At 40.3% G+C, this 14,923-nt stretch overlaps 1 non-coding gene across 1 annotated transcript; it reads right to left on the bottom strand.

Annotated features, from left to right (window-relative positions):
* Positions 1-10,344: 10,344 nt before the first annotated feature.
* LOC131223835 (small nucleolar RNA R71) lies at positions 10,345-10,451 on the bottom strand. Its single transcript, XR_009160723.1, has one exon. It is a non-coding gene; the product is annotated as a small nucleolar RNA R71 (small nucleolar RNA).
* Positions 10,452-14,923: the final 4,472 nt, after the last annotated feature.

Here is a 14,923-nt window from a genome sequence, read left to right as displayed (position 1 = left end):
TCAGAACATGGGAAGGATCCAGATCTGTTGGATTAAAGCTTATAATAGGAAGGCAATGCAAATAGAAAATTTGTCTCATACCAAACCAAGCAATCTAAAATCTATCTTTCAATTATCTTTACAATTATCCTATCAATTTACATTCCTTAGTGCAATCATTTACTTTCCCTGTTGAGTAAATTATTTTTCTTTGCATAATCATTTACTTTCTGAACTTGCCATTTAAATTATGTAGTGTAATCCATAGCATTAATCTAGTAGCTGATAACTTTAGCTATAATTGGAGTCTACTCTCGCACGATGAACTTCATTCGATTATTCGAGGAGTATCCTTTAGTAACTAACAGTAGCCAACTGTAAGGATTTCTTTCTCATTTTGTTTAATCTATATTAAAAAGTCCTTTCATATGGAAGGTGAAGGAGTAACCCATCATCAGATGACGAATCCCACACTCTTACTATCACCTGATCCATTTACACATTGAGTGAGTAGTTGAATAGGTGACTAATCTTCTCAAAACTTGGTCATACTCTGTCTGCCTACTTTGGCTCTCGGGGTCCTTGTTGTCTTGCTTGAATTGGAGCCACAATCCCAATTCTGGCATGCCCATGACCACTCGTACTATGAAAGCAACGAACAAACAATGACAACCATGACCCAGACCCTTAACACATGACAAACTTGACCCTTAACACATGACAACCATGATACAAACCCTTAATACATGGCAACCTTGACCCTTAGCACATGACAACCTCGACCCTTAACACATGAGAACTACAAGCCAAACCTTTAACACATGACAACCTTGACCCTTAATGCATGACAACCATGACCCTGACCCTTAACACATAATAACCTCGATTCTTAACAAGTTATATATGTTTATTGTCTTCTAAGGCAATACATTATAAAATCTAAATTTTGTCTCTTTCATTGTCTTCCACATGACAACCACAACTATCCCTCCACCTCAAATCCCTTCCGATAATCACTTCTTCTCATGAAAACAACCATGACCATCCCTCTCTATCTACAACTAAAAATGACTTCCATCTATATGAAAATTTTATTCTATAATAAAATAAAATAAAAATTTTTATTCAAAATGTCATCTACCTATCAATGGCTTCCATCTCTAAGAAATGTGGTCGTCAAAGCAAAAAACAACACCCATTTTTAGGGGCATAGAAGTTGTTGGTGGTGCCCATACCTTGGAAAAGTTGATGGAAGTGACCGTGCATTGAAAAATGCAGTCGAAGGAGGGGTGGTGGGTCCTCCAAAGACATGTTTGAAAAGGAAATAAGAAGAGTCACAGGAAAGAAATAAAGGAAGGAAAAGAAAGTCTATATGGGCATGGCTCCAAGCAAAGACAATTTTGCTCCATTTTTTAATAGTCATAGCGTTATCAAAAGCATTTTTTTAAGTCCTAATTTTTTAAGCATTTGACATTACCACAAGGCTACTTTGATCAAAATCCCCAAAAAAAAATGTAAAGAGATGGTTTCAAGTGTAGATGTTGGATGGCGTGTAAGGACTGGCATCCTATCAACCATGCAATGTGGTCCATCCATGCGATCCACACCATCTATAAGGACCATTGGCACTATACATCACCCCGACTGTAACCAATCACCCATCTTAACATTGATCCAAATCTAACTGTTAGTTTTGATATAAGAATCTAGATCCTCTGCTTCTATTTGTTGCAATCTGATATCATCACACACTACATTTAATGCAACAGTGCTGACAACATCAGTGTTAATGATCAGTGATAATGGGACCAATTACACAAAAGAAAAACATGAATTTTCTGACTGTGGCAAGTAAGGATCCATATTCTTGATATAAACTCGTCAAGGCTATCCAATTGTAGAATGTCTGATTATAATTGTTTTTCGACAATCCAATTCATTTGCTTAAGTGGGCCACCATGCACCATGATCTTTGGATAGTCAACCTCTATCACTGGCCGTTCGATGTGCGAATCACAGCTAAGTCATACGGACATGTGCATATGTGGATGTATATGAAAATTAAAAACATTGAGTTTTGGAAACTACCTTCTGTTCATCCCCATGATCGCCATTCCTTCCATTCCTCATAAGAACAAATCAGAATAGGTTATGTGTGATCTGTATAGATATGCATGGTGTATTCAAAATTTTAAGGATATGTACAAAGAAGATTTCTTGGTAATACAACTGAAATGCATTAAACAGTGCCACATCATTATTCGAGTGGTCGATGAAAGAGTAAACATGTAAGAGCAGTTACGGGACAAACGGAAGAAGAAGAAATAAAGGCCAAATAGTGGTGAATGGTTATAGCAACTGTCATAACATGGGAAGAATCTAGATAAGCGGATGAAGGTTATAAATAGCTAAGGAACCAAGTAAGAAGATTTCGTCTCATACCAACCCAAATCAAATCAAACATTACCTTTCAATTGCCACTTAATTTACATTTCAGAGTGTAATCTTATACTTTCCTTGTTGAGTAAATTACATTTCTTAGTGTAATTCTTTGATTTCAGCATGATGTTTACATTCCGTAGTGTAATCCATAGCGTTAATCAAGTAAGCCGATAATTTTAGCTGTAATTTGAGTCTATGCTCGCATGATGGATTTAGTTCTTCACTCGGAAAGGTGTTTAATAAGTGTCTCTCACAACCGACCGTAAGAATCCCTTCTTTATTTTACTTTATCTGTATTAAAAAGTCCTTTTGTACGAAAGGCAAAGGTGCAACCCATCATCAGAGGACGAACCTCACCCTCTGAATATTGCCTGATCCTGTTTACACATTGAGTGAGTGGCTGAATAGGAGGTTGATCTCATCAGATCTCAGTCATACACTACGTGTCTACCTATCTTAGCGCTTAGGGTCATAGTTGTTCAGTTTGAAATGAGTTATAATTTCAATTCTAGCACATCTGCACATGTACAACTGAAAACAGAACTACACAACAATTTTTGGCATGCCCGGTGGGACCATGTCTTCAACTTACTGGTGTAATATTGCCAACTATGAATAGAAGAACTGCCCGCATTGCTGGGATCGACCCCTCTATGCTAATCGCACCACCTCCAATCGAGGATGTGTCGGTTCCAGCAGCCCCTGAGGCATTAAATCTGAACTATAGTCCAACACATGGTACTGGGGATCACGAAGGAGCATCAGCCTCTTGAACTGTTCTTCTAGACAAAATACTTATCATGCTACAAATTGTACAGCAGAGTATTCAGCTTGTATAGGAATATGGAAGGGCCCAAGGAGAGAAATTTCGTATTCAAGCTAAAAATACTAATCGATATATGGCTAGCCAAACTGAGGCCATGCATAGGTTGACGACTATAATGGCCGAACAAACACCATTGGTGATACAATACAATGCCGAGGAAAGTTCTATTGGCAACGCAGCTCCACTTCCATTCATGCCCCCTCGGCCACAGAATCCACCACCAATCCTAATTTAGGAGACATGAAATGTTCCACCTCCTGTGGAAGCTAGGCGACCGGTACTAGAGGCTAGAAACTTTATACCTAAGAATCAGAAGCAAGGATTGTCATAAGGGTTCAATCCTTAGCAAATCTCCAGATTCCAGGATAATTTGAACCGATTTGGCCCTGACCCGCCACAAGTCTTTAAACCTTAGTTGATGGATCACAACTAAATTGTCCAAATTGTCCAATAAGTTGCTAGTCAAGTACTTAGCCACAACACTATCCCAGTGTATCATAAAACATACTTCGACTGGATAGATCGGCAACACCCATTGCCAAGGAACTATCGACCAGATTTTTCATCATTTTCAAGTGAGCCCAGTTAATCAACTATCGAACATGTTGGTCAATTTACTATGTAATGCTGTGAATTGGCCAACGATGATTATCATAAATTACAATTGTTTGGTCATTCAATAATGGTAGCGGCCTTCACATAGTATTGAAACTTACTGTCTGACTGAGTACACACATGCAAGTGATGGAGAAGTTCCATGCTCAATTTTTCTCTAAAAACATTGAGATAATTATGGCTGATCTCACCCACTTTTGGCAGTACCCAGAGAGACGTGGGTTATATTACATGGTTCAAATGTGCAACTTGTAGAAGATGGGCTTGAGTATAAACTTTGTAAGAAGTTCATAGATTTATACGACCTAATTAAAAAAGTCTCTCAATATAAGGAACTCGTACAAGAGGGAAACAGACAAAAAAACTCGTCATTAGGAACATATTACCACAACCTGAATTACGAGGCTGCAATCACCAAGGTGGTGGCTAAGAAGCCATTGGTATGTTCATCACTGGTCAAAGAGTAATCAACCGCATCAACCACACAGAAAGCTCAAAAGATTTATATCTTTGACATCACAAGAGCTGAGGAAATATTTGACATTCTGTTGGTCGAAAAGTTTATCAAAATTCTTATGAATCATAAAATAGCCTCACTTGACGAATTCCAAAAGGTTAAATATTACAAATGACATAGAACTCGGTCTCATTCAACTAATAAATGTATTGTATTTAAGAACATCATTCAGGATCATGTCAATCGAGGATTGTTGAAGTTTCCTGAAAAGGGTGAAGTGGCCATGTTAATTGACATGGACCCATTCTCGTCCAACCTTGAGGTCAATATGGTCACAACCAATCTAAGAAATCTACCATCATCAAGGGTCGATCTTGGCTTGAACAATCAAGGAGAGGTATCATGATAGTCGGTACGAGGGCGACGTCAATTCTTTTAGTCAAGTAATCATCAGTCTAACACTTAAGGCTCGTTGTTATGTGACTGATGTGCTCGAAGGACTATTCCTGGATGCGGGGAACCCTCCCAAATAAAGGTGGCACGGTCATTACATGTCCCCGAGGCAAATCAAGGGAAACGACCAGCATCGGCCGCAGCGAGCGATCCCAAACTACAACCAATGAGTTGAGTCATCTAGCCGAAGGATGGTCAAACCCCCAATGACTTGAGAAAGGTATGGAAGTGGGTGGTGCACCCAAAATTTCCAGCAACACTAGAGGTGCTGACTCAAACCCAAAAGCGTCAATGGCAAAGACGTAGGGTCGTAATAAGAAAAGAGTTAAAAGAAGCCACGAACTTGCCTCAGCTAGAGTTATCTCAGTTAAACCCTTCTGGAAGATTCCCGTATCTAAAGGTGAGGTAGTTATAAACACAGTAGGGGCAGTACTATCTCTTATGTTACAAAACGAGGGTTCCGATGTTATCGATCGACCTAATCAGTCGGCAAGATCTAAGGAGGAGGACATTTGCGGTAATTTATCAGACACCTTAGTGATAAATGCTTCCCAATGGATGAATGGTTGGATAATGAACTGACATCGATCGCTGAAGCATTGCAAATTGTCTCACCAACAACCACCTCGGCTAGCTATCTAGCCAATGGAGGCGTTGATCAGACGGAGAATCTCAGGATGGAAGCAGACCTTGAAACACTAGGGGGGCAATGTCCAAATGATGAAATTGTATTTGGCACATTGCCACTAGTCGTGTTCCATTGCAACTTGGTTTTCACATTGCCTTTACATTTCTAGGCCAAGCCAATTCAACCAAATAGAATGGTAAGCGATGTAGAAGAATATACCCCCCAATAACAATATAGCATGCTTCTTTCCCATTCGAAGAATATGCTAGAAATGAACCCATGATGGATGAAGCACCTTATGTCAACACCATCACAGTGGAGGTGGAGGCTACGTTCGAAAGGTTAGTCATAAAGAGACTTACCCACGACATAATGCAACATCTCAAGCCGATGTACATTTCGGCTCATCTTGAAGGATTCCCCATCACCAGAATCATGGTCAACAATGAGGTTGCTATTAACCTTTTTCCATTAAGGATGATGTCGAAGTTGGGGAAGACTGTGGCTGATTTGTTCGCATAAAGGTGACCGTCGGTAACTTTGTTGGTCATGTTACGAATACTCATGGTATCCTACCGGTCGATCTGACTGTTGGGACCAAGACAATATTAACACCATTTTTCATTGTCAGTACTTTATCAAGCTATAATACTTTGTTAGGCAAGGATTAGATTCATTCATTTGCATGTATCTCATCCTCCCTACATAAGTTTGTGATTTTCTAGAACCAAGATAAGGTCGAACTGGTCCTAGATGATAATAATCCTTTCTTGGCCACCTCAAACACCAATGAGGCTTATTATTACAGGGATGAAGTGGGACCAATTCGGTTCATTAGAAGAAATAAGTTCAGTCGACCAACTAAAAATCAGTAAAGAAGAATCCAGAATGTATTGTGTAGGCTATGATCAAAGTAATATGGGTAAGTGACAACCTACCAAGGGACATTGTTCCTTAACAGCTAGTCTCATGTTGCACGATCGAGAAAATTCTAAAATTGCGGTTTTTGTACCGCTATACATTAAGTGCGAAAGCTTGGCGGAGTTAGATAATGAAGGCTAAGTCCTAGAGGGGGTGATTAGGACCAATTAAAAATTTATACCAATTAAAAACAACAATTGCCTAACTTAAACTAATTAACAATTAAGCTAAGGTAATATAACTCTAAGGATTCTAAGCCAATAAGCAGTCCAATCACATAGACTAGATATGATATGTAAATAAGCAACTAGTCTATAAAATGATAGTGAATATGTGTGCGTGGGATGTGCTACCTATCAACTCTAAGCATTCATCTAATCATGCATGTTAAAATGTAAACATTCAAACTCACAAGCATAATTAAATAATTACACAAATGACACTCCCAAACACAAGCATGTATATTGGTTCGGCTACTTGCCTACTCCACTCTCAGTGGATGCACTCAACCCATGAGTGTACCAAATTTCACTATTGAAGGTTTTAAATTAGGTTCACCTCTAACCTTTACAGCCCTACACAAGGACTCTAAGATTTATGCCTGACACAAGAGCAATGGTCATACTCCTGAACCTAACAATTTAGGCCATATACAAGAGTAACGGTCCTACATAAGAACCTAGGGATTTAGGCCCTACACAAGAGCCAAGATCCTACACAAGAACCTGAAATTTAGACTCCACACTAGAGTCAAGGTCCTACACAAGAACCTAACATGTATTATCTCGCCTTCAGTTGGTTTTTCCTTAGGTTAACCAACAACCTTGGTCCTATGCAAGAACCATGAATTTAGGCCATATAAAAGAGCCAAGGTCTTACATAAGAACCTAGGATAAGTTTGGGACACAAACTCTTGCACTCCAAACTACACAAGTGAGGAGTATAAACTCAGAGTCTTACACATGACACTTACTTGTTCGATTGAGTCCCTTTTGTAGCTCCGTCTTGGGTGACTTGATCTCCACTCTCACATGCTTCAATTAGCTCCCCGATGCTCCTTTGATCATATTGTCGCTGCTTTGCCAAGGCTTTAGCTCCATGATTAATCACCTTGCATTTGATGCTCCTCCGAGGTGACCAAGGTGATGAGAGGTTGGTTGAATCTCCTACAACTAATGGGAAGTTATTTTTCATAGGGGATTCAACTAAATGGGTTTCTTAGAATATTTAGACAATGTTTTTTCAAGATATCTTAAGTTTAATCTTTAGGAAATAGAGGAGTTCAAGCACATATCCAATAGTGATGTTGAAATCCCCATTAGAGTTGAAATCTCAAGGGAGATTGCTTGAAACTCAATGAAATAGAGGCATGGGTGAAGGATATGCATAAGGAATTACCCTAACTCTAGTTTCTCCAAAAACTCATCGAAAAGCCCAAGAACCGAATGCCCTTTATAAAAAGCTCAAGCTCCAACAGTAAAGGGGGGGGGGGGGGAAGAAAACGGCTCTGTCGATGCATTGAAGGTCCTTCGATAACATCAAACAATCTGTCGAGGGTCAAATATTACATATTATCTCCCATTTATTGCTTGGTTTTATGAACATGATAATGCTTAACGTTCTATTTTAATCATGTTTGTGTTACAAGATGAATTAAGGACTTGGATTGAAAAGGATGCTAAAAGCATGGATTTAACACTCACGAATCACCAAATCCAAGGATGGATCTTATGAGATCAAGACTAAAGAATTCACATGCCAAAGATCTAAGAAAACCAAATGAGGAATAAAGAGCATTGAAGACTTGAAGTGAAGAAAAGGAACCCTAAAAATTTACATCCTTCAACTAGTTTAAGCCCATCTTCGACCAGTCGAAGGCTCCTGCTCGACTAGTCGAAGATTCCTCAACTCGAACTCCAGTGACAAAATTCTCTAAATTCAAGTCATCCTCAACCAATCGAAGAAAATCCTTGACCATTCGAAGGTGACCCTAGACCAATCGAAGGCTGTCCTCGACTAGTCAAGGGATATGCAGATGTTGCGAGGACTACGTAAATTTGAGGCAATTTTTAAAATTTTCCAACTCGATGTGAAAGGAGGTGATGCACAACTATAAATAGGAGTCCCCAAGGCATCCCTAGGAACCTTCTAAGGTTTGAGTATTAGAGCAAAAGCATGGAGAAGTTGTCGCCAAGAGTTTTTCTTCCTCTTCCTTAGTTGTTTTTATGCTTTTCTTAGGAGATTTTAGTTTAATCATGTCTATGGTTGGCTAAACCTCTTAGCTAGGCTTAACAGGTGAAGCTTATCATGATGGGTTATTTTCTATTGGTTTGGTTCATGTTTATGTTGAACTATCTTTGATTATAATTAGATATTTAAGAAATACTTTTAGTTGTTATTGGTTTGTTGTGACTCAAATTACAATAGATCTGCAATAGCTTTGAGTATGCTTTTTTCATGTATTGAGATTGTGAAATTAGGAAATCCTATTGTTCACCACTGTCCCATGGGCATGGTTGGGTGATGGAATCCTGCCTAATCTTCCTAATTCTCTTATGATTAGTTGTGGGATTGGTAAATCCTATTGTTTGCCTTGTCTCCTGGGCATGGTTTTGTGATGGAATCACTTCCAGATCTCACACCTCTCATCCATTGAGAATTAGGTAAAAGGAAGTTCAGATTTGGTTTTACTGAGATATCTTCCAATTGGATAAGATGAGACTCTAATTCTAGTTATGTCCTTGAATCAAGCATAGATCTCCCTGATCTCTACAAGTGGATCCTTGGAAACCCTAGTTACCACCATGGAATTTGTTAGTTTTAATCACTTTAATCACATTTACTCTCTCAATTAATTCAGATTTAGATTCACATCTTCTTTTAGTTCTAGTTCTAGTTACTTTCAGAATACACACAAGATTAGTCCCTATGGATTCGACCTCGCTCTCATTGAGATTATTACTACATCGCGACCCTAAACTTGGGGTTGTGAACAAGTTTTTGGCATCGTTTCCGGGGACTAATGGCTGTGTTTTTTTGAGATTGGCTAGTTTTGGAATTAGTTTAAGATTAGGTTTTTCTGTTTTCTATTTTTAGGATTAGGATTTTGTTGAATTATTTTAGAAACTGACTTAGCTTTCTAATTCTAGGTTTAGAAAATTTCCTAATTTGATTTTAGAAACTAAATTTTTCTCTTTTCAGAAACTTTCTATTTTCTATTTTTAGAAACTTTTCTTTTTAAAAACTAGTTTACTTTCCTAATTTGTTTGTAGAAACTTTCGATTTTTAGAAACTAACTTGTTTTGTTTTGTTCTGTAGGATCTTAATTTAGGAACTTCTAATTTGGTAACTTCTTTCTAATTCCCTTTCTCTTTCTATTTCTAGATTTTTATTTCCCTTCTTTCTTTTAGGTGTAGGTTGGAATCTGAAATTGAGGGTTGAGAATGTTTCATGCCTAAGTGGGCTCGTGACAATACTCAATGTATTTTGAGTGACGGAGGATTAGTTGAGGGGTTATCTATCCGTCAGAGGATTAAACACCACTCGAGATCCTCAGAGTTAATTGAGGTTATGGCTACAAATCAACCTATAAATCAACCAATGAACCAACCGCAACCTCGTGTTGTGGAAGTTGAGGATGAGAATGAGGTGCACCATGCACCCCCGCCCCGTACTTTACGAGATTATTTACAACTAGCGGGGGTGACCACACCTTCTTGTATGGTTTTTCCAGAGAATAGAGGAAACACGGACATCAAGCTTGGAGTGATCCAACTCCTTCCAAAGTTCCTTGGACTTGAATATGAAAGTCCATACCTACACTTCCAAGAGTTTGACAAGGTTATAACCACTTTATACTTTTCAAATGTGTCTAAGGACACAGTCAGGCTGAAACTCTTTCCTTTGTCCTTGAAAGAGAAAACTAAGATGTGGTTGTACTCACTACATCCGCAATCTATTGACACATGGAATGACATGATGAAGGAGTTCATAAAAAAATTCTTTCCATACCATAAGATGAACACCATCAGGAAGTCGATCATGAGCTTTTCCCAAAAGGAAGATGAAACACTCTTCTAATGTTGGGAGCGGTTCAAGGATCTTGTCAATTCATGCCCACAACATGGTTTTGAAATGTGGCGTATAACAACTTTCTTCCACAATGGACTGATGTCTTCCATGCGTCAATTCGTCGAGACGATGTGTAATGGGGAATTCATGAACAAGAATGTTGATGAGGTGTAGGATTACTTTGACAAACTCGCTGAAACCGCACAATCATGGGACATCACCTCAAAACCTAGCACCACATCTAAGCCTACTCAAGTAAGGGAGAGAGGTGGGATATACTTGCTGAAAGAGGATGATGATATAAATGCTAAAGTGGCCAGTCTCGCAAGGAAGGTCAGGGCCATGAAACTTAAGAAGGATAAGGCTAAGGAAGTTGTTTGCGGTATTTGTGCTTACAACATACATACAACTGAAAATTGTCCAACGATACCTACTTTTCAAGACGTACTGAATGAGCAATTGAATGCCGTGAACAAGTACCAAAGATCTTTCAATCTGAGTCGACTCGACTCGAGAATTATACCCTAGCGATTACGTCGTCACTGCGGTTCCAATGCCGCGTCTTGTGCACCGACGCGATACCCAGGCCAAGAGTTGTGGGCCGCGTTCATTTCAAGGAAAATACCGCATTTGTAAAACCCAAGAGAATCACTATCAAATCAATCAATCAAGTATAACCCATCACTCACCCATACCTCTCTCTTCCCCAAAGTCAACACAACCCATACCTCTCAAGTCAAGTACACCTATTACTCACCCATCACACCCATTCCTCTCCCTTACAACCTCTCTCTCCCTCTCTTCCCTACCCATTTTTTTCCTAGTAACCAAGGAGCCGTTGGATGTCCAAGCTTGGAGACCAAAAACTCTATCATGCCAACCCCCTTCCTTACAAGATCCCACTCAATCCAACCCTTGGATCGTCATCTCCACCATTGAAGGAGCACTTTTAGAGCATTGGAAGGCTAGGGAGGAAGAAGAAGGATAGGTGGGTGATCTTTAGGTAGATCTTTTCATTTTCTTACATAGGGCGAGTGGGACCCACCAAACAATGGTGAGGATCTCATCTTGGTCCCTAGGTGTGGCCAACGGCCCACCTTGATCGCATGTATGTATTGTAATGCAAGAGGGGCCCACAGTGGCGGGGTCCCTCCCACAACTGCTCTCTCTCTCTCTCTCTCCTATTTTTCCCTGATGATATGGCCCACCCTAATGCAAGTGTTTCATTCACACCTTCCAGTACTGAGGGTAGGACGCTGCATACCATCCAGCAACTCATTGCTGCCCGTTTTGGGCAGGCCCTGTTTTAAGGGAAACCACAAATACCACCTTGATTTTTAGTGGAATGGCCCATTGATGTGGACACCACTTATGGTATGTGCAGCATCCATGTTGCCCGTCCAGTGGGATCGGCCCACCTTGCGGTCATCATCCAGGTCCAGCGGGCCCACCATGATGTACTTGACCCTAACCGTCTAGGCATTGGACGTCCAGCAGCAGTTGCTGCTGGACTATTTGAAGAGAAATCACAAATATCAACTTTATCCAGAACCGTGGGCCACATGTGTGGCCCACCTTGATGATGTACTGATCCACACCATCCGTCAAAGCAAGGACGGTGAGTCCCACGTAGCAAGAATGTTGTTGAATTGACGTCAGCAAGTTTTGTGGGTTGTACGCGAGGTATGTGTTAGATCCATACCATCCAACCAGTTGGCAAAGGTGTGGGGCCCACCCCACACGTGTTGCATGTGTGGGATGGGACCTACCTTGATGTACATATTCTATATCCATCATCCATCTAGATGGGTGGTGTGGGACCACCTTTGATGCATATGTTTTATATTCAAACCGTCCATCTACGTGGGACCTTCATGATGTAAGTGTTTTACCCACACGTGTGGGTCCCACCTTGATGTGTTGTATATCCACACCATCCATGTGTATGGGACAGTGGGCCCTGGTGTATGTGGATTAACCATGATGGATGTGCTTCATATCCACACCATGCATCTGTTTTGCTGAATGCAGGGCCCACTTGATCTATCCATGCCCACCTTTAATGCATGTATTCTATATCAGCATTGTCCATCTGAATGGTGCCATGTGGGGCCTACTATAATGTATGTGGTTCATCCTCACCGTCCACTGCCTAGGACGATGGGAATCCCACCTGATGTATGGGTCTTATACACACCGTCCAGATGACTGGACGATGGGACCCACCACTGATGTATATGTTATATCCACACCGTCTATCAATTGGGCCACACTGCAAACCAATGGAGGGTTGAAGTCTACCATTGAAACCCGTTTGGGGTCACTAAAGTTCTGGATTAATATGAAATTTGTTTTCCTCTTAATTCATGTCTTTGAGACCTTGTGAACAGATTAGATGGAAAATAAACGTTTTGGTGGGCCTATGAATTGTTAACGGTGAAAATCAATATCTCCACTGCTATTTGTGGTATGGTCTAGATGATCTTCCGATATGATTCATTTTTTTGGGTAATGCTCTAAAAATAATCTCTAAATATAGATGAATGATACATATAGTCTAGTTAGGATGGCAGGCCCACTTGATGTATTTGAGGCCCATGTTTAAGACCCAAATGTGATGTATTTGTGGCCCATTTGATGAGGTCCAATGAGATGAATTTGTGGCCCATGGATGTGGCCCATTGTGATGTGTATTAGGCTCATGTGATGTGGCCCATTGTGATGTGTATTAGGCCCATGTGATGCAGCCCATTGTGACGCGTATTAGGCCCAGGTGATGTGGCCCATTATGAGGTGTATTAGGCCCATGTGATGTGGCCATTGTGATGTGTATTAGGCCCATGTGATGCGGCCAATTGCGATGCATATTAGGCCCATGTGAGGTGTATTAGGCTCATGTGATGCAACCCATTGTGATGTGTATTAGGCCCATGTGATGTGGCCCATTGTGATGTGTTTTGAGGCCCATGGGTTGTGGCCTATTGTGATATATTCAAGGCCCATGGGACGTGCCCATTGTGATATATTTGAGGCCCATGGGATGTGGCCCAATGCGATGTATATGAAGCCCTTGTATGAGGCCCAATGTGATGCATGTGAGGTCCATAAGTGAGGCCCAAAGCGATGTATATATATGAGGACTGATGTGATGTGTGATTCCACCATGATGTATGTAATGATATTTATGGTGGGTCATGCCTTAGGGGCAATGATGGTTTGATGTCCACATTGTAAGAGCAATGATAGTTAAATGTCCACATTGTGACCTTCCCTAAGGCCTCGTTAGGCCCATTCTTGATACAAGTAGGCTATCTAGGCCCATTCTTGATATGAGGAGATTACATCATCATCATATAACATGTTTAGTATAGTTTCATGATCCATGCCCATGCGCATCATATGTATGCTTGATATGAGGAGTGATTGATTATAACACATGCCATTGGGCAGATTATTATGGGACTCCCTAATAGGAGTTGCCCCCACATGAGCGTGTGTATGCGCAAGTTTGATGCATGATTGGATGGTATGACTCATGCATCTCGCATTTTGTGATATGACCACTGTACGCCCTAGCGATATCAGGGTTGTAGCCTCCACAAGTATATCATGAAAGTAGGTGGACCCCGCAATATTCCACAAAAGAAAGAAAAAACAGGCAGTCCTTGGTCTTGAACATTTAAAGAAACCTCAATCAGAGTCTTAAAGTCTCATGAGTTCTGACAATGTGCATTAGAAAAGCAACAACACCCATTACATGGACTCTTTTTTTTTTTTTTTTGGTATAGCATGATTACCTTCGAATGACAAGAGAAAAATATGAGGGTATTTGAAATTTGACCTTGTACTTGGGAAAGCAAGACAAAAACATATATGTGTATGTATATGTGTGTGTGTGTGTATTAAAAATTCATTCAACAAAAGGAATACCAAAATAGACAAGCTAATAGAGATTGACATGTTAACTAGAGAATGAGAGCAAGAAAAATTGCATCATTATTGAAAAGAAGACTAGAGTGCATTGATGTGAGACATGTAGACCTTTCATCATCATGCTACCTTTTTATTCCCTCATTGGTCGATTTAATAGTGTTACCATTCAACAGATCAAATTAGGTTTCTTTTCCCGTAAGAGAAGTATGTATCATGTAAAAGACTCTTTTCAGTAACAGTAATGGTGGCAGTAATGGCCATCGCCATTACCATTACAATACCGGACGTAACAAACTTATGACCCTTTTTCTTGGGAAAAACAAAAAACAAAATCGGCCCATAGTGGGCCATAAACAGCCTGTCATGCGTAAAGGTGTCCGCTGTTACTATTACAGGCCGCCCCTGACTTGAGCAAGGGACCCTCCGATGCCAAAGTCAGGCCTGGATTCTGGGTCTAAATGTATTGAGGGGTTTTCAGAAAGAATTTTTGCCTACCTTACAAGACGATGGAGGTTCCTCTTTTATAGCTGCTGGAGCACTTAATCGTACGAGGATTCTTCTCCTGATATCGTGGGCGGGATCCTCTCCTGGTATCACG

Source organism: Magnolia sinica, chromosome 1, assembly GCF_029962835.1.
Source record: "Magnolia sinica isolate HGM2019 chromosome 1, MsV1, whole genome shotgun sequence".
NCBI lineage: Eukaryota > Viridiplantae > Streptophyta > Magnoliopsida > Magnoliales > Magnoliaceae > Magnolia > Magnolia sinica.
Note: the sequence above shows the minus strand (reverse complement) of the source record. Positions and strands in the feature narration are given on the sequence as shown.